Below are 20594 nucleotides of genomic sequence, written 5' to 3' on the forward strand. Positions count from 1 at the left end.
CAGTATGCTTGTGGGGTACCCTCTCATTGAATGTCCAACGTAGAAGCTGCCCTTGTGTAGCGCTGCACATCGTTACAAGGACAGACCAATGTTCAAGTAGGCGTTAGAACAGTGCAGGATGAACTCGGGCTCGAGATTCAGGTTTTCGGTTACACGCGGCGTAATACTCAAGTGATATCCTGGGTTTCCACAGAAACAACCCGTCCTTTCACGAGTACTTCCGTAAAGCCGTATTAATGTTCCTTACCACTGGAAATTACTGTAATACAAAGACGAGTTGTTGTTTTCCGATTGCAGCCCGGTTCATATTCCGGCATGCGTATTCGATCCGAAGTTATGGCTGAGTCAAGTGGGGGTTCAAATCCCGGTCATGACACGTGTGTCCATGGACAAGACACTTTAATTGGCTTCTCATCACGTAAATTAAAGGCAGTTGACACTGTTGGTGACTGTCAAAGACTAGCCTTCACAGTTGGTGTATTTCAACATATGCATAAAATAACTCACCTGTGAAAATTTTAGCTCAATTGGTCGTCGAATTTTGTGAGAAAGTAATAAAAAGAAAAAATACCCTTGTCACATGAAGTTGTGTGCTTTCTGATGCTTGATTTCGAGATCTCAAATTCTAAACTTGAGGTCTCGAAATCGAATTCGTGGAAAGTTACTTCTTTCTCGAAAACTACGTCACTTCAGACGGAGCTGTTTCTCACAATGTTTTATACCATCAACCTCTCCCCATTACTCGTAATCAAGAAAGGTTTTATGATGATAAATATTTTGAGTAATTACCAATAGTGCCCACTGCCTTTAAGCACTCACGCACTCTACACGAAGAACTCTTAAGATTTATTCGTTCATCCATTTCTTGTCATTACATTCGTAGATTCAACACTGATGTTCTAAATGTGTTTTGTTTTACTTGTCACATTTCTGTTAAACAAACAACACATGAGCTGACACTCAGATCTGAACTTTTAACAGCATGATGTTTTGTCTCAAATTTTAGTTATGCACGATCCCGAAGACTTAACTTCGCATAGTTGTTTTTTAATGTTTGGTAGTCCACTTTTATAATAGTAATTTGTGTTTTTCGTCGGTGGAAACACCTTTATTTTGATTTTTACCCAGTTTAAATATTAACAAAAATTATACGAAAAGTCATCAACTATTTCATCAAATAAAGTGTGCGAGTTGAACAAACCGCTTGTTATTGCAGCCTCCCCATTATGTCAAAACCACTTTCCTTCAAATGCTATCGCCGTTAATGTCACTTCTTCGACAATATTTCTGATGGACAAATATTCCCCAATGAACTGTTGTACTTTAAAGAAAAAATCACTGACTTGGCGGATAATTTTATCTCATTGGGTTTCAAAAAAAAGTCTCACTCCTGAGCTTTGTCTGTACTATTTATCTAAACCTCAAGATGATACTCCTGCTTAATTATTGCCTCGTCTGATAGATTGGTTATGGATAGAGGTTTTTTATCTCTGTTAATTCCCAAAGCCACAACTTCGTGATCTACCTCGAGATCTTCAAACTAGTCCACGGAAATTTGCAACAGACCGACCGAATGAGGCCCGTGACAGCTCACGTCAGATCAATGTGATTGCGTTTGGATATTTTGCTACTGAAATTGATTTGTAAATTAAATGCCTTTAAAGGCAATGGACTCTACTTGTAATTATTTAAAACAGTTGTTAGCATACGACGAGCGATGGAAAGCTGTTGATAATTATAAAACATGGTGGGAAACGGCTCCCTTTGAAGTGACGTAGTTTTAATGAAGAAGTAAATTATCAATCAAAATATTAAAACACTTCAAGCCTTGAGCCCTTTTAAGGTATCAGAAAGCACACACATTTCTGCGCAACAAGGGCGTTTTTTTTTTTGTTATTATATTGCAACTTCGATGAACCAACTGAGGAGAAATTTTCTCAGGTATGCTAGGATACACCAAGTGAGAATAATGGCTATTGACCATTGCCAAAGGTGTCCAGTGTCTTTAGTAGAGACTGCGTGACGGCACAGATAGAAATCCCTTCTGAAGACTCAAACACACCGTCCCAAAGAGCCCTCTCTTCCGCAATGTATTATCTCCAACAATCTACCGATTGCCGAAGATGAGACGTGTCCTGATTCGGAAATTAGTATCAAGGGGGTAGATGGCGGTCATCACGATTCGATTAAATGAAATCTGAGTCTTATGGTCGCTGTTTGGACACCTGTCGGTGAAAAAGCTCCGCATCTTAGAGATGAGTCTTATTTGTTTTGTATTTATTTTTTTAACTTGAAAGGGTTTTCATAACCTTGGTAGGAGCAAACAAGAGAAATGTACAGATATTTATTAGGTTAACGTGCAGCTCATATCGTAGTAGGGTGTCATGGCCGAGTGGTTAAAATAATCGAATTCAAGTTCTGGCATGGTCACGTCATCGTAATGTTGGTTCGGTCATGGCACTTATGTCCATGAGTAAGACACGCTACTACAGTTGCTTCTTTTTACCTGCAGCCGATTTCACGAAACTTTCCGCAACTGCGTATGTTCACTTGCGCAACGTTTATGGATCACGTTGCTCCATAAACGTTGCGCAAGTGGACTTTCGCAGTTGCGTAAAAATACTATATAGTATACTTTGTATACTCCAAATGGAAGAATTCAGACATTAAGTTAGGGCAAGTTACTCGTCCTAACTCGAGATAAGACGAGTCCCAACTGTTTGCGAAATCGACGGCAGGGCCCTAATGTAAAGCGTATTGGGACGTTACTGTGAAATGCAGCATCTAAGAACTAATATTGTTAGTGGTCGTAGGCCTCTAGTAATACATTAAATAAATATATCTACACTCTCGAGTTTACAAAAAAATGAATGGATGTCTGATTGAAATTTAACCTCCACATGTTTTTTTTTTATGTTGATAATGACATTATGTTTATATTGTTGCTCTTAAAGATTATAAAATAAGGTGACAATTTATTTTTAGTGCGGTATATTTTTAGAGTCTTGTTAGTTCTTTCTCCCACTTTCCCATGAAGGAAAGGCAGATATATATTGAGCGATGACTGCATAGCACACAACTAATTTGACCTTGGAGTGCCCCTTTAACTTAATTTAATGCTATTTGTGTTCAAACCGTCAGTTAAAAAAATCAAATTCTGACTGGAAAAAAAAAACATTTTAAAAGTTAAATTTTTACAATTGTATACACCGCTTAAACATCGTGGAGTCTTCCCAATGTAGTTCATTAGAGAAACCTGAAGACCCCCCTAAGCGTGTTTGAAGAGAAAAAGCATGGATAAAGAAAATCAAATAATGAAATTATGAGAGAGAAAATACCGCCAAGACGCACCACAGACTGACCAGCACACGGTTTGTTTCCTTCGACCTTGTAATTGTTTTGTGAAGATTTAACCCACGTTGCGATATTCGTAGTTTTTATTCCGCCATTGATGTTGAACGAAACAGTATTTAACCTAAGGCACCTCCCTCCTAAAAAAAGAAAGACGAAAATGACAACAAAATGATGACAACGATAACCAAAACAATGACAACAGCAACGTCAACGACGACAACAACGGCATTAACGACAATGGCAACAACTATGACGACGACAATACAGTGACAACAACGACGATAACACAATGAAAACTAAGACGACGACGACGACAACAGCAACGGTATTGACGACGACAGCGACTACAACAACAACGACAACAACAACAACGACAACAATGACAACAAACACAAAACAGACCAAACAAACGAACAGCCCCAAAATCTAACATAATAAAATAGAATAATAGTTATTGTCACTTGTAAAAAAAAACAAATATTTGTACAGTGAAATGCGTTTTGGTTTTGCGTGTCTAATCTTTAGATCGTCGTGGGGGATGACTGTTGTCAACATGGCTGCATCTCTATTAAAATAGATTCGATTTGTAAAATCCACCGTTAAAATAACCCTCGAGAACACCTGCTTGTGCAGGATTTATTTCTTAACAAAATTAGCTTCCGGTCAGCCTTCGAGCGATCAATTGACTACAGTGTCAAACGTAATGATGTAACTTGTGTCACCTTCTTCTTCTAGCTAAATAGCTCAGCTTCATAATACTAAAACATTGAGTCAGCTTGCTTGCCAATCAATCTTTTCACAACGGATTATCAAAATAATTGTCAAATTAATCTGACATGCTTTTATTTCTTGAAGAGGTGTTGACCACTGCAAGGCCAGATGGCCTTTCTAGATTGTTGTGTAAAGGGAAACGTATATGGATATGAAGACATATGTTTATGTCTATATGTTGCACTGATGGGTTATGGTGGTGGGGAAACAAGATAATATTGTACGTTTCCAAACTAAGAAACAATGTTTAATATAGGGAAAGCTATCCATATAATAATTCTTAGTGTTGTCCTTTGATACAAACACAGTGAGTGGGTTTTGAATTACAGCTTAGAGGGACACGTGTCCTAATGGATCGAGCAAAAAAAGACTATTCAAACGTATATGTTAGTAATGAGTGTGGCCGAAAAGATATTTATTTCTATGTGGAATATACATATTAATCCACACATTTTTTAAATGGCTAGAAATTGTGTGTACAGTACATAAAATACCCGTTGAGCATGCAATAAACTAACATGTAACCTCACAGTGTACATTAACTATCACGGACCCACATGTAGCCCCAACATAGTACCCGACTGTATCCCATATGTAACTTCAGGGTGTACATAAATCTACCCGGACCTACATGTAGCCCCAACATTGTAAACATACTAGGACCTACATGTAGCCCCAAAATTGTAGCCCCAACATAGTAACTGAATGTATCCCATATGTAACATTAGGGTGTACTTAAATCTACCCGGACCTACATGTAGCCCCAGCTATGTAAACCCACTATGGACATACATGTAGCCCCAACATTGTAAACCTACCATGGACCTACATGTAGCCCCAACATTGCAAATATATACTGTACCTACATGTAGCCCATATATTTTAAACCTACCGTGGACCTACATGTAGCCCCAACATTGTAAAACTTCAATGGACCTACATGTAGCCCCAATATTGTAAACCTACTATAGACCTACATCTAGCCCCAAAGTAAAAAATACCATGGACCTACATCTAGCCCCAAGGTAAACCTACCACGTACCTACATGTAGCCCCAAAGTTAACCTGCCAATGGACCTACAAGTAGGTAGCCCCATCATTGTACCTAAATCTAGCTCGGACCTTGGTTGAAAAGCTCCAAAACTATAAGTAAAAGACCTATCCTATGGTGTACATGACCTCGGAGTGTCAATAAACCTACCACGGACCTACATCTGGACTTCTCATGGTACCTACATTCAGCCCGGATCTAAACGTCATCCCAACCCTGTACCTAATGCAGCGAAGATGAGTAGTGCAAACAACTCCAAGACGTTATAATCCAAGTGCAAACCCTCATCATCCGCTTGAATACACTCACTTCGATGCGCCTTGTATTTGTTCAGCGTTAACGGTGCCACCAAGCAACGTCAAAACGACCCCCACCCTCCCCTTTTTCAATTTTATCTCCGGGATCGATCTGGAGAGAAAGAAAAAAATTGTTGATGGTTTGATCGACGAGAGGTTGTAGAAACAGCTGTTCTGTTGTCCGGTTGATATCTAATTTGCTTCAAGTCAACGAACGGTATAATAACATAGCGGGTATCGGGTCAACACAACACACGCCATACGTCGCCGTTCGGCTTATTCCAACGGGCAACGACTTGGTGTTGAGAGAAACGGGGAAAGAGAGAAACACTTTCCTTATATCTGCTGGATATTGTTTCATTTTAATTGCTTTATATTTTTTATATTTTGAAAAGATATGTCTACATAATTTGTTGTTTTGTGTAAAAAGATGCAAGACGTAGGACCTACTTTTGTAGGAACCTAACTGCTACAGTGGGATTTGAAAGTGGGCATGTTGGAGATTTGCGGTAATGACAGTGCGATTAGTTTCATATTGGATATTGGACATTCTCATAATGTTTGAACAGCGAATATCGATTTCTTTTTTATTGGACATACAGTGAATGTCTTCATTGTACATCGATATTAAATATTGGTCATTCAAATAGGTTTTTACATTGAATGTATACCTTGTACATCGATATTGGATATTGGTCATTCACACCATGTGCAACATGAAGTGATTATCTCTTTCGTATGGTGTTGGTTCTCTCACTACCAACACTGCTGAAATTAAAATAAAAATAAAATGTGTTACCGCTCAAACCCTTCTTAGTATAAATTAATTGACCGTTTGTTTTATATTTGTTTTTCGTCTTATTTATGCATATAAAATGTTAAATGTGCAGCTTTGTTAGGGTGTTTCTTGCTTGTTTGTGTGACCTTTTCTTTCATGTTGGTGTTCTGTTGTCCGGTTGATAGCTAATTTGCTTCAAGTCAACGCACGGTATAATAACATATAGCGGGTTGTTTGTTTGTGTTTTCTTGCTTGTTTATGTGACCTTTTCTTTCATGTTGGTGTTAATTTACTATGGAGTTGAAAATGTTGTTCGGCTCATGTATAATCAATTCAATGATTGCCGCTTTGTGGGATAGTAATTTTGTGTACCCTAAATATCGTGCAAAGAACATGTTAGGGCAACTTTCCGTGTTGACCATACAAAAAAAAGTTTCCAGACAAGTTACCATTCTAATCATGGTATCTGGGACTGGATACCACCTGTGTTTTGTACCCCTATAATTCATTTACCGAGTTATTTCTGCTATAAATGAGTTAAATAGTCCCTTGCCACTCACGAAATTGAAGATGATCTATTTATTGAAACTGGACACTCTCAGTCGACGTTGGTTATTAGAAATCGACCCAATTCAGCTTTGCACCTGCATTCATTTTCTAATAATTCAAAGCCCTGTGAGGTGTATTTTACGCAAGGGAGCAAACAGAGGTTTGGTTAACTCGTACTTTCCGAAAAAAAAATGGGGACAAAATCAATTGAATGTTACAGAATAGTTTGACATTTAGAATTCTGTTACAGGCCTTATGTCTGGAGACTTGATATGTCGCCTCGAACTGTACTTCGCAGTGTGTTCCCAGTGCGACGAAATCAGGAAGAGCGCTTTGAAAAAAAATGAAAAAAAAAAAAAAATGAAAAAAAAAAACGTTTGAAAGAAACGTGTTGCGCGTTCAGACCAAATAAACGGAGCGAGGCATGCGTTGATGATTATGGAATGAAATAAAGGAGTTATTTGTTGGCCGCAGATTAGTGCACCTATATGCTGTCTTTAGGAGAAGACATGGACGCATTTTTCGATGTTTTCATCAATGTTTTTAATCAAGTTGTCTCTGACAATGTCATTTCGTACAAGAGCTCAAATCAGTGTAAATGATGTAGGAATTTTATTTGTGTAGAGAGATAAAACTTTGATGTAAAAATTTGACCGCGAACAATCCAAAGAACCTTCATCGTATCACTAAGGTTGCCTTTAAGACAATAGGTTTTTGAACAAAAACACATGAAATCGTGGACAGCCAGTGATTGCTAAAATTCAAAATATTGATAACCTTGGGCCAGACTCATTCCCTTCACTCTTTTTTTTTACATTCCCCAATCAGGACGGTACCAAACTCTTGTTACTAGTCCAAACTAATTCAGACTATGTCTTTTTCCCCCAGTACTTTTGTTCTTTTCAACTCACTTTTTTATAAGCTATAGTAAGTGTATATACATGGGTATTTGTTTGCTCTTTTTAGTCAGTGAGGGACAGTTTGTGAAAAAAGTCTCTACTTAAACAAACAAAAATAGTAAACAAACAAACTCCTGTCTTTTGCCGAATACGAGTCCAATGTACTGTTCGAAACGTCGAAACCAAGTCGGCTCTTTTCAGAGTTGTTCCCGCATGTGTTATACTTTGTATTTATAATTTCTTCGTATTTTTCAACACCATTCAAAGCATCAAACAATACCCTGTGAATTGAAAAGCAATGTTGTGGTTGTTGTGCTAGCATTGCATTGTGTATGTAATTGTTAATGTGTCCCTAAATCTGTACGTGATGTTTTTAATGCACAATGGGGTAACAAATTTCTTTATTTGTCGCCTGTAATAAGTACAGGTGAATTGATTGAACTGAATTAACGGTCTTTGGCCCGTCGCCCGGCTCACATCAGTAGTATTTAATGATCAAATATTAAGTTATGTTATCCATACGACAAATGTCTTCAACCAAAAAAAACATGTAATATCTTGGCATAGTCCATCGTAATTTTCTAATAATCTTGGGCTCGACGAAAACAAGAATAAAAGATCCACGTGATCGTGTCTTTGTAGCAGCCACGACCGGACCCTTGAGCCGCCACGTCCTGACCCCCTTGATTTCCCGAAGGAAGTGAAACAAGATGAAACTTATAGGGAGAGGAAGGCTGTAAACTAATACACCTTCACTATAAATAGGGATATATCACGATTTGAAACCCGCCCGAGCAGAAGCAGAAGTGGGTCTCTGTCGCCAATATAGTTAAAGGCACTGCAGCCGATTTCACGAAACGCTAGGATTAATCCATCCTCGAGTTTGGAAGAGTAACTCGTCCCGACTAAGGATGGCTTCAATGCGTCATCGTCTATCAACTTAACTCGTCCTTATGCATTCCTTAAATTAATCACAAGTTATGAAGAGTTTGGTGAAATCGACGGCTAGACACATTTTGTAATTGTCAAGGACCGTGTATTCTCACTTCCACCATATGCACACAATAACAAGTCTGTGAACAATTTGAACTCATTTGGTTATCGAAATTGCAAGAGAATAAAAAGAAAGAAAAAAATACCCTTATACAAATTTGTGTGGTTTCACCAGTTGCCTTAAAAGGGCCGTCAAGCCTGAAGTATTTAAATATGCGAGTGAGAATTTGACATGTTTTCTCAAAAACAACGGTAATACTCCAGAGGGAGTCTCATATAATGTTTTATACTATCAACAGCTCTCCATGCTCGTTACCAAGTAAGTTGTTCTGCTCACAATTATGTTGAGTAATTACTGCGTCCAGTGCCTTTAACTGAATCTGCTCTGCTCTCGAAATTCACCTGTCAAATCAGCCGAGATACAAAGTCGCATTGGCAAATTGGTGATATGAAACTGAATCAAACTGTAGTGTGTTAGCGAGCTCAATTCATCAATACGTTTAAAGTGGTGCTTCAAATTCGTAATCATATCTTATTCACTCTTTTTAAATTTTTAGAGTCCTTCAAAAAAGGTGATCTAGTAAGATTTGCGGTTACAACATGTAATGATAATCTCAAATTGAGTTGTGGTGGATATGAAAAGAGCCGTTTGTTTCAACTCGACGTTTCGATCAGTACGCTCTGAATATCTTCTAAATAACTGAAGTTTGTGGTGACACCATGAACATGACATCGCTCTAGTGAATTGAAGTGGTTCCAAAAAGAACCTTTGTAGACTTGACGTTTCGATCAATTTGCTCTGATGTTCAAGATAACTCTAATATTGTTTATGGTAATGCCATGTTCATGAAATCGCTCTAATGAATTGAAGTGGTTCTGAAAAGAACCATTATTGTAGACTTGACGTTTCGATCAATATGCTCTGATGTTCAAGATAACTCTAGTATGTAGTTTTGGTAACTACATGAAATCACTCCAATGAATTGAAGTGGTTCTGGAAAGAACCTTTGGTGTAAACCTGACGTTTTGATTAATGCTCTGATGTTCAAGATAGCTGTAGTATAGTTTGTGTTAACACCGTGTACATAATATCCCTCTATTGGTTGTAAAAAGAACCGTGGGTGTCAACGACGTTTCGATCAGTATGCTCTGATCGTCTTCATAGAGGAATTAAATCCTACTTATGAAGGTGGGAAAACCCTTTAACCTGGCCACGTTGAAACACTTTTAATTATGGTCAACTGACGTCAATAATCGGTGACCCTCTTCGTCCTTGAAAAAGTACACTCATTAAAATTCTCAAATGAAAATCACCTTTAAAATTGTTCTTATTCAGAGATAAGCTGAATAAGTTTTTTTGTACGTCCTACAACTAAAAAACTTACTCTTTTAGAAATCTTGATTTTTTCCACCGTTATTCAATTTACTATCGACCTCATTTTCAAAATATCAAATTTAATTCCGGCCAAAGCGGGAAACAAGAATACCTATATCAATCTACGTGTCATTTCATTAATTTTCTGCATTTTAAACTCACCGCCAAACCAAGGATAAATTATTTTATTTATACGGAATGCCTTATATAGCGCCAGTACAAAGTGGCAGTATGTGACTGATGCTGGTTTAAGTTAGGACTATATTCAGGAGGCGTACTGTTCTTCTTCTTTTTTTTTTATTAGATTTGATGGTTATTGAAAGGAAAAACGTCATAATGTTGACGTAAATGAAATATAAGTGAACTTAATATTTCGTGTGTGCAGAGAAATGAACGTGCTCGTCTAAAAAGCTAAAACGGGTGCATTTGCGTGTTTTTTCTTCTTCGTTTTATTAGGTTTGGTTGAGTTCGTTTGCGCAGTAGCCTAAATGTTTTGAAAAAAAAATATTTAATTCACTTTGTATATTTCGCAATAGGCCTATACACTTGGGGACAACACATTTTGTTACAAAAACTAACAAAGAAACAAACATTGAATCTTTTTTTTTTTCAAACTGGACAACTGGACAATTTCATACCCTAATCTGGGTGCATCATTAAGCCGACTGATCCTCTGGCGGAATACAAACAGTTTAAACACTTTGAGTTGAATCAGTGCAATAATGCATTGAAATATAAGCGTTAAACATATATCAGTAATCTTCCCACCCTCAACCCAATCCACAGATCATATGGACGAGTTGAGTTTTCGATCAATCAAGCAATCAATCAAAAGAAATTTATAAAGTGCCAAAATCAAATGTTCGCTCTGAGGTGCTGATGTATGGGACACAAACAAGGGAAACGTTATTGTCGGTCCACCTCCTGAAACAGGTAAGGGTGCAGGAGTGTCTTGAATGCATGCAGTGAGGTGGGATCTCTGATGTAGTGTGGAAGTTGGTTCTGTATTCTGGGTCCGTATACAGAAAATGATCTATCGGCAAAAGATAGTGCTTTCTGCTCTACCGGCCAGGCTTCGGACTGATGATACCCAAACCTACATCCGTATGGACTGTAAAAGGGGTAACCCTGTTTCAGCCCTTGGAGTAGGTGGCAACAGCCTCTGTACAAAAATAATTGTAGCCCACACCTTGAAGTGTCTGGCGACTTGCATAAAAAAAGGAATTCTATGCTCAACAAAGTATGATGATCGAAGTCGTCGCTTTTTTGATCAAATACAGACACAATTTCTTGAACCCCAAGGCGTAAAGGGGAATCTTATCTTCCGCTATCTAGAAAGCTTTTTTCTCTGTGTCCGTAATTGACCTTGCCCGTCCGCGCTTGGCGGTCTAACGAGTGCCGCTTATCAAAATGTTAACTACATATCCCCCGAGAGGAAACCGGTAGACACGGGGTAATAATTGGAGCGCTCAAACTGAGCACAATCACTGCATTGATTTCACATGAATAGAATTTCCATTTTAACATTTTGTAAATACATAATAATAAATTTAGTCATTTCCCTCGAAAGTAACGTAGTTTTCGAGAAAGAAGTTATTTTCCACAAATTTGATTTAGAGGCCTCAGTTTGAATTTGAGGTCTCGAAATCAAGCATCTGAAAGCACACAGCTTCGTGTAACAAGGGTGTTTTTAGTTCTTTCGTTATTATCTCTCAACTTCGACTACCAGTTGAGCTAAAATTTTCACCGGATTGTTATGTTATGCATATGTTGAGATACACCAACTGTGCAGGCTAGTCTTTGACAATTACCAATAGTGTCCACTGTCTTTTAAAAAAGTTGGTTTGTTTGAATTGTCTCCTTCTTATTTCTCTTTGTATTGTGTCTTATGATTGTGTGATTTAGTGATGCAAGTTCTCAGTGTACAGCTCTTGCCTCTTCTCCCGAAGACGAACAGAGTTGACTGTTCAAAACGTCAATAAAAAAAACGGATCTTTTTTCAGATATGTATAACATGGTTGTACCCGCAAGTTTTCTTTTACAGCTTCTTTTATTTATTTTCTTTATGCTCGTCGGACCATAAGATCTTAACAAGACGCGGACCAAGAAGGTCATACATTTGCGTTTATGTTCAATAATCATCCCGATTGTTGATCTCAGCACATCATGCAGACCGGGATTCTCTCTTAGTGAGTTGCCCCCCAGCTGCGGAGCTAGACACTAATGGGGGCGTCTTGTTGATGGGGGAAAACGTCGCATGAAACAGCCTACTGATCGCTAGTGATATATAGATATCCTGCGTATAAGTGAGACTGATCAAGACTTTAAAGGGGTCGTCTAACGTGAAAAACTGTTTGTCCGGCAACATTTATAAAAAAAATAATCGTTTCTCGATACGATTGATACATCATTGATCATTAAACATTATGTTAATCAACTAATTAATATGTTGCTAAAAACCGCATCCTCTTCAAATATAAAACACCAATTAACTAACTTGAGAAAGTGTCACAAATTGTAGTGGACATATTTTAGTGACAACAAAACAATTAACTGAGTGTTATTTTGTTTATTTATATATTTGTTTTATTTCATTATACTTATTTATTATTTTGGGGGGTTGGGGTCGTGTAAACAATCAAATTTGGGTAATTTCAATTACGGTAAAAGATACAAGAGATGAGAGTGTTGGTGTCTTTATAAGTTTATAAGTTTAACTTCTTTGCCTTTTCAAAAACATCCAAATGAGCCCTATGAAGCCCCTTTTCGGCATCTGAAACCACGCACATTATGCAACCAGGGTGTTTGTTTCTGTCATTATTTTCTTGCAACTTCGATGACCAATTGACTCAAAATTTTCACAAGGTTTGTTATTTTATACATAATTGATGTGATTCCTAAAATTGAGAGAAAAAAATGGTCTCTGGCAATTTATTTACCAAAAGGTGCCCATGCCTTTAAACCTGACCCTGACGAAATTGTTACGGGTTTGATATAAGGTTGTTAATTGACAACTAGAGAGGATGCGAGCGAGTTGTCTCTTCCGTGCAAACCACATGCACTTTAAGGTGGTTACGTTACGCTGTGATGAATGGGAAACAATCCCAAGGATGATCGCTCGATAAAGCAACCTCGTATGTACTCTTTGCATTTAGACTTCTTGGAGTAAACAGCATGGTTTATAAATTAGTAGCCTCGTTGAATAAATTAGTGCTACGTTGTGTTGCTGAGAATTTAGGGCAACGATCGAACAATTACATTCTGGTTTAAATTTTGATTGTGGTCTACTTTATTTTTTTTCTGATATTTTTCCGAAACTGAAAGGTCCTCCTTATTAAAACAAATTGATTTTATTGTCTTTGCTCCAGAAATATAAACCAGTTGTCATGTTTAATTGGTAAGGGACATTCAACACAATCTACTGCAATCCAAATTAGAACAGCTGCGTAAATTTAAAAACCTTTTAAACAAAATATGTACATGAATATTACAAATGTAAAATATGTTGCATTCACATGACACTTGACGCACTTCTCGTTGAATAAATAACGAACTTCTCTGCCCCCATACCGGAGACCAATAGTCGAAACCCAGCTATTGACATAATGTTGAAGGGGTACATTCTCCGGACTATTAATTGTTTCCTTCGTTTACACTCTCTAAAAGAAATGTACGCGAAAGACTGGTTTCAACACAAACATGAGCGATTAGTAAATATCAACTCACTTGAAATAACCCAATGGCAAAAATGTCGTATCAAATTAAATTCGTTTGGCATTAAATTCGTTTGGCATTAAGCACGAGAGACCGTGTAGAAATGAAAACATATAGACTCGGAGACAAATGCTGTGTTGCAAAAAATTACTCAATATATCGAGCGACAGTTTTACAAAGATCTACAAACTGAAAAAGGAACACGGGAAAACCACTGATCAAAAGCAAATAAATGTCCTTCGATGTTGTTTAAGTATTGATTGTGATGTCTAAAATTCTGGGACTGGAGCCGTGGTTTATCCTCAAGTGCACTTCCGTAACTCTAAAGGACACGGTTATATTTCATGTCGCTGATTAAAAAAAAATCTTATTTAGCGCATTTAAAAATAATCGGACCAATGCCCTGGGGCCAATTTCATAGAGCTGCTTAAGCAAAAAAATCCCTAATCCATCGGCCATTCACTCACTTGCAGTCCCCCCCCCCACCCGGACCTATGCACTCCTTAATCTACCGAAAAAATATCGGTACCCCCCCCCCCCCATCCCTGTACTTCCCCATCCCTGACCCATGCACTCCCCTCTACCAATCTACCAACCATCCATTCCCCCTCCCCAACCCCCTGCACCTCCGCCCCCGAACCCGTTTACTCCGGGCAATCGACCGACCATGCAGCAGATTAAAGGAACACGTTGCCTTGGATCGGACGAGTTGGTCTATAAAAAAGCGTTTGTAACCGTTTTTTATAAAATGCATATGGTTTGAAAGATAATTTAAAAGTAGAATACAATGATCCACACAAGTTTGCCTCGAAATTGCGTGGTTTTCCTTTTACTGTGCGAACTAACACGGTCGGCCATTTATGGGAGTCAAAAGTTTGACTCCCATAAATGGCCGACCGTGTTAGTTGACGAGGTAAAAGGAAAACCGTGCAATTTCGAGGTATGTTTGTGTGGATCATTGTATTCTACTTTTACAGCATCTTTCTACCCATATGCATATTATAACAAACGCTTTTCAAAGACCAACTCGACCGATCCAAGGCAACGTGTTCCTTTGAGTCCACAGTTGACGGATATTAGTTCGCTCAACTCATTTTTACCGGCTGGTTCCTGTATCGGAATTGTTTCCTTATCTCTTATGTCACTGAACTAGCAAGTACTAAACCCATCCTCAATATTACATCCACCTATCCCCTCAAATTCAACCAAAAGGTTAACACCTTTAGAAGAATGGAATTAGTGTTCCTTAAAGGCTTGACGAGATCATAAGCACTGTAACCATGATTGATCGTTGCTAGAAACGTGACCTATAGAACTAAGACCCGATTACATGCATCGCTTATTACCCTCATAAAAACTCAGTGTTTTAGCCTTTAGCGAAACAATCCACGTACATTTTCCCTCTTTTTTTTTTTCCAACTTCTTTTAGGGTGACCGAGTTCTGACTGCTGTTGCACTTACAATTCCTTTCGAGTTTTGGCCCCTCGGTTATGATGTTTTCCGCTTGAAGTTTTTTTAAGAAAGATGACAGCACATGCAGTACCGGAATAGGGAAAATTGTTAAGTGAGGTGGGCACACAGGGTATTCCTTTTTATTTATCGTGGGCACTTCTGGTCAGTAACAACTTTTGTTGACTCATTTTTTCGGTGCGTCCAAAACAAACATCTTTTCAGCGTACTTCTTATGCCGTTTACTATTATTTGCTTACATATTATGATAATCTGACGTGAGTGCGAAAATAAACACATTTGTCTGAGTGAAATTGGAGAAAATAAATGGTTTTAAAATCATGCACAATTTTACTCTGGTCCTTTTCAGCCATAGTTCGTAAACCATAGTTCATAAACTGTGGGAAAAAACTTCAAAACTGTAAAGTTTTTCATGATGCTGTTAATAAACCATTGGTTATAAACCATTGGTTATATTAAGGGGGAACTTAAAAACACTTGTGTACCGAAAAAGTGCACAGAGACAACCAGTCGAAAGTCGACATAACAATGAACAGATAAACATCATTTATTTTCTTAAATCGGCCTTCACAATGCTTGTTGTTTACTGAAATAATATTTGACAAAACGTTGGACGACCTAGCATAGTTAGCTCCATTATAAAGACTCATTGAAGAAGAATAAAAAAGAGTATTTAACCTTTCATGCAATTGTATCCTTGCGTGGGATTAAATAATGCACGGTGTTTTCTCCTGAAAGCAAGGTAGCCTACTTTCGTAACTGAAAATAATCGAAGGGTGAGTAATACAGCCCATCACTTTATGTCAAATGCAATAAACCAGGTACATTCGAATTAGCCGCATCAGGGTCTCCCTATGTGTTGTACACAATTTGAGAATTATAGTATTTACACTAAACTGACCAGTGAAGTTACACTTCAACGGGGGGATACGCACTTTTATTAAAGCTAGCTTGGTTTTACCTAAATTGGATTTCCTAGCCTGAAGTAGTAGGTATACAAGTCTTCTCATTTTGGACACAAGTGTTATTAGAAAAGTTCCAGGAGAAAGTGAAGTGAAAAGCTGTCACTCTATTTCAGTCTCAATTGTCTTCTTCTTATTTCTGCAAGTGCTGCTTCATATAAGAAGATTATCGCACTTCTTTCTGGCTTGAAAGATTGTCCTGTTTTCGCCGAAGCTACTAAATTAAGAGCAGTTCGACTACGTTATCCTTGTTACTGACCCAGTTGTGTTCGCATCATTAGAAGCATAAAGCCTCTAAACCCGAATATAAATCCAGGGCCTCCGAATATTTTTTTCTTAAAACGTACGATTCAAGATTTGATATTACGTGAAGTACAAAATTCTTACTCAATGGCAGACATTATTGTATTTTTTGGGGACAGCTTTACAACGAAAGTACCTTCACGTTGAAACACAGTACTTATGTTAATTTGAATAATTTAGGGCAAACGCTTAAACAACCCTATATACTTCACGGAAGCAACGAAGAAGATTGCCTCCATGCCCCCTGGCAATATTGCCTTAGTGCCCTTGAAATGCTCCAGTACAAGTTCACAATTTCCTCATAGGGTCAAGGACAAAATGCATCGGTGCTCATGCCATTTCAAAAAAGGAAGTAAACAGGGATGCGCTATTTAGTAAATATTCGAAGTTTGATGCACGTTTATATAAAACAATACGCTACACGCGCAGTCTTTAGATCGAAAACCCAATTTCAAAAACCAATTACATCTCCGTAACTTTTGCAAAAAAAATTTGCCCGCAGTAATGGACAAAATGAAGTCGGGATCTTTCTCTGTCAAAACAGGTCAGGGCCCTTCTTCATAGAGCTGCTGAGCTCAAAAGCAAAACCAATGTTTACCAGAATTTTTGAAGTTATTCAAAAAAGTTGAAGCTGATCATTCCGCTCTCGATCGCCTCCCGGCTGCTCGAAAGGTTAAGAAATGCCCTACTTTGTTATCGGTTGTTAAAACAGCTCTATAACATTTTGTTAGGCACTGTTTCCGAGCTGAATATTGCCGGAGTTCAGCACTTATTAACCGCTTCACTGGGGGTGTCACATCTGAAATCGATCTGGAAGTATTTCTCCAAGTGTGTTGATTTTCCAAGCCATGTTGCTCATCCATGCTGATAGGTGAGGATGTACGACGTGCTGCAATTGACAGTTCCTAAACCGTATGTGTCATGATGTCTAGACTCAATATACTGGATAGTTCATATAGAGTTGTTGGTTTGCTAAGATTGACAATCGAGCTGCAAGTTTCGCACCTGCCCGCTCCCTTTCGGTGATAGTTTATTCGACCATTTTAATGGTTATCAAACGCTTGCCGGTAATTTCGAAGTCAGAAATTCGTAAAGAATCATTCGTATACCAGTTAGAATGTGTTTAACTTCTGCAAATCATTCCCTGCAAGGTAGCCACATGACGTAATAATTTGCTTTGAATTTGCGATCACTGGGGAAGTATATGAACCGGGCCTTACTCTAAAAGAGTCAGAAAGTCTTAGGAAAACTGTGCTTGAATGTTGTTATAAAAAATATATTACGTCACAAGGAAATATTTAAGACTTGTTGTAATAAAAAAGAGTTTTCATTATCTCTTAAATATCCCAGATCAGAACTGACCTGGATATCGTGGGGCCTGACCCATTTGCTTCAAAATACAAGTACAGTTTAGTGTATATCGTCGATATCACACTTGTAAATGTTCACGTTAGTCCATTGGACTTTGTGTTTTTGTTTGTCTTGGCATTCCTGCCACAAGCTTTGGCTTTCTGGTTATGCCCCCATTTCTGATTCTCCTGAATACAGTTCTGTATCTATTTTGATTAATCTGTTTGAATGGAAATAAAAGTCTTGAAATAAAACATGACATGAGATCTCAAGTCAACAGTGATGGGCCGTCACTGACTCTAGGACAGCACTATCAAAAACAAATTGTACAATTATTGAACTGTATACAAATATTGCAATGCCGAGGTTGAACTTGAGCTATTTGATCCGACCATTGGTTTACATCAAGGCTACGTGGACAGGTACCATGTAAACTACACAAATCCCCCAAGAGGGCAGGGGTAAACTGGATCGTGTTCAAATGTCAATTGCTCGAGGTTGACTCTTTTCGTATTCCATTTTATTTACGAGTCAGTCATTTTAATTGCCTGTTGTTTGCTGAAACACCATAACTACGAGAACAAAAAGAGTATAAAATTATTTCTCGTACATAATAATAACAACCAGTTTTCATGTAGCGCTTTTCACACCTCAAATCACTTCCACCATTATTACTCCTGGTCACTGGGCCTTAAATCATTCCTTAAACCATCTCAGCTCCCTGAAGAGTGTACAGCCTGTGTGGCTAAATTCATCTCAAGAACAATCTTTTCCCTCACAGGTACCCATTTACCCTTGATATGGAGACCTTGTTTTAATGTCTTTTTCATAAATGCAGAAGTTGTGTTTTGTGGTTGTGATTATCACTGCAAAAAAACCGAAGTGTTCAAATTGAAATCGCATGGGTATTGTAGCATAACGATACCTAAGAGAGAATCGAAAATTAGCAGCATGCAATGTTGAAACAGCACAATGAAATGGTTTAGCAGACATTTCTCCTGAAGACAATCAGAGCATACTGTACAGTGCCTTTAAAGACCGTGGACATAATAGAGTTTCCGGTTGTCATGGCAATAGCTTCTGTGTACAATATCTCACAGCACAATTTATTAGGTATTATTAAATTGATGCATTTATTTAATAATTGCTATATAAATACATACGGTTGAGAACGGTATTAAACCTATATCAATATTCATTAGACACATTCCTTAGTGGGTATATACAATGTGTTTCACTGATACATACAAGGGGTACGGATGGGTTTTTTTATATAATTTTGCGCCTCCTTAATTGATAGAGCTGGTAAAGGCAGTGGACACTATTGGTAATTACTCAAAACAATTATTATCATAAAATCTTTCTTGATTACGAGTAATGGGGAGATTTGACAGTATGAAACATTGTGAGAAACAGCTCCCTCTGAAGTGACGTGGTTTTCATACTGTGAATGCAGCTCCACTCAACGTTATGGAACAATCTCCCGGAACATTTGAAAAACATTGATTCAATTTGTTAAGTTTATGATTGCTTTAAAGACGCACTTATCTAACATTTAATTCTTGCATTTGTGTGTGTCACTCGGTATATCTTGTTTTTGTATTAGGTTGTGTTTTTCTCTAGAGCGCTTATAGGGGCATGTTTAACTACTATGTGTTATGCGCTTTACAAGAATGGTTAATTATTATTATTATTATTAGATATAACTCTATATAGGAAATACATTGGAAGCTGAATTTGAGTTTATTTAGTTTAGTGTTGTTAATATTATTAATATAATATACACAATTATTTCAACAGATGTTTGGAAAACTATACGATTTTTCAATATTTTCTGCAAAACTGTTCAATACTACTAATGTACATGAACAACGTCTAGTTTTATACATTTTAATGTTGAATCTTTTGATCACAACACAAATCAGTTTTGTCCTTGCCTGTAATTTTCGAACACCGCAACTTCCTCATTAACATAATGCCATCGTCTAGTTTGCAAAATTAAGTTTCCCGACCAGCAGGCGATTGCTTTTTCTGACCTTTTTCCGAAAAGACATTCATCTATAATTCATGTTTTCCCAAAAAGGAAAAGATTTAAGCTTTCTCACAATAAATAAATAAATAAATAATTAAAATAAATACAACAACAACAATAAATGTGGACTCAGTAAAACATCAGTTCCCTCTTGGCATAATACGAAAATCATTGAGATCGTAAGAATTATCTGCCTTAATGTCGTAAAAGCCTAATTTCATAGAGCTGCTTAGTAAAAGAACTAACATTTCTCAGCACACGGTCCCCGGCGAAAATACCACGACCTAAATTTTGACCGGTTTTCTGCTATAGATTCTGCTTAGCAGTAAATTTTGCGAAATGTTCTAAAGAATTATATAAGCTGCTCGGTGAAAAAAAAACGGCTCGCTCATTTTCTTATATTATAGTTTCCAAGCGTTATTACATTGTATTCGGTGGGTCTTCACTTTAATAATACCTTAAGTTAGTTAAAGGATATAGTGGTATAAAAAGGTTGGGCAAGCATTTTAAACATCTTTGATGTTAAACGTCCTTTCCAAAATATCAATGCTTTTTCTGTTTAACTGTATCTTTCTCACGCTTCAAAAATGAAGGTGGGTGAATAATTAGTCAATACAAATAGTTGAAAATTGAAGCGGGATTGATAATTGGGTGGAAATAAATTAAAAACACAGATCATTCTAAAGGGCTACTTATA

This window comes from Asterias amurensis, chromosome 12 (genome assembly GCF_032118995.1).
Source record: "Asterias amurensis chromosome 12, ASM3211899v1".
Classification (NCBI taxonomy): Eukaryota; Metazoa; Echinodermata; class Asteroidea; order Forcipulatida; family Asteriidae; genus Asterias; species Asterias amurensis.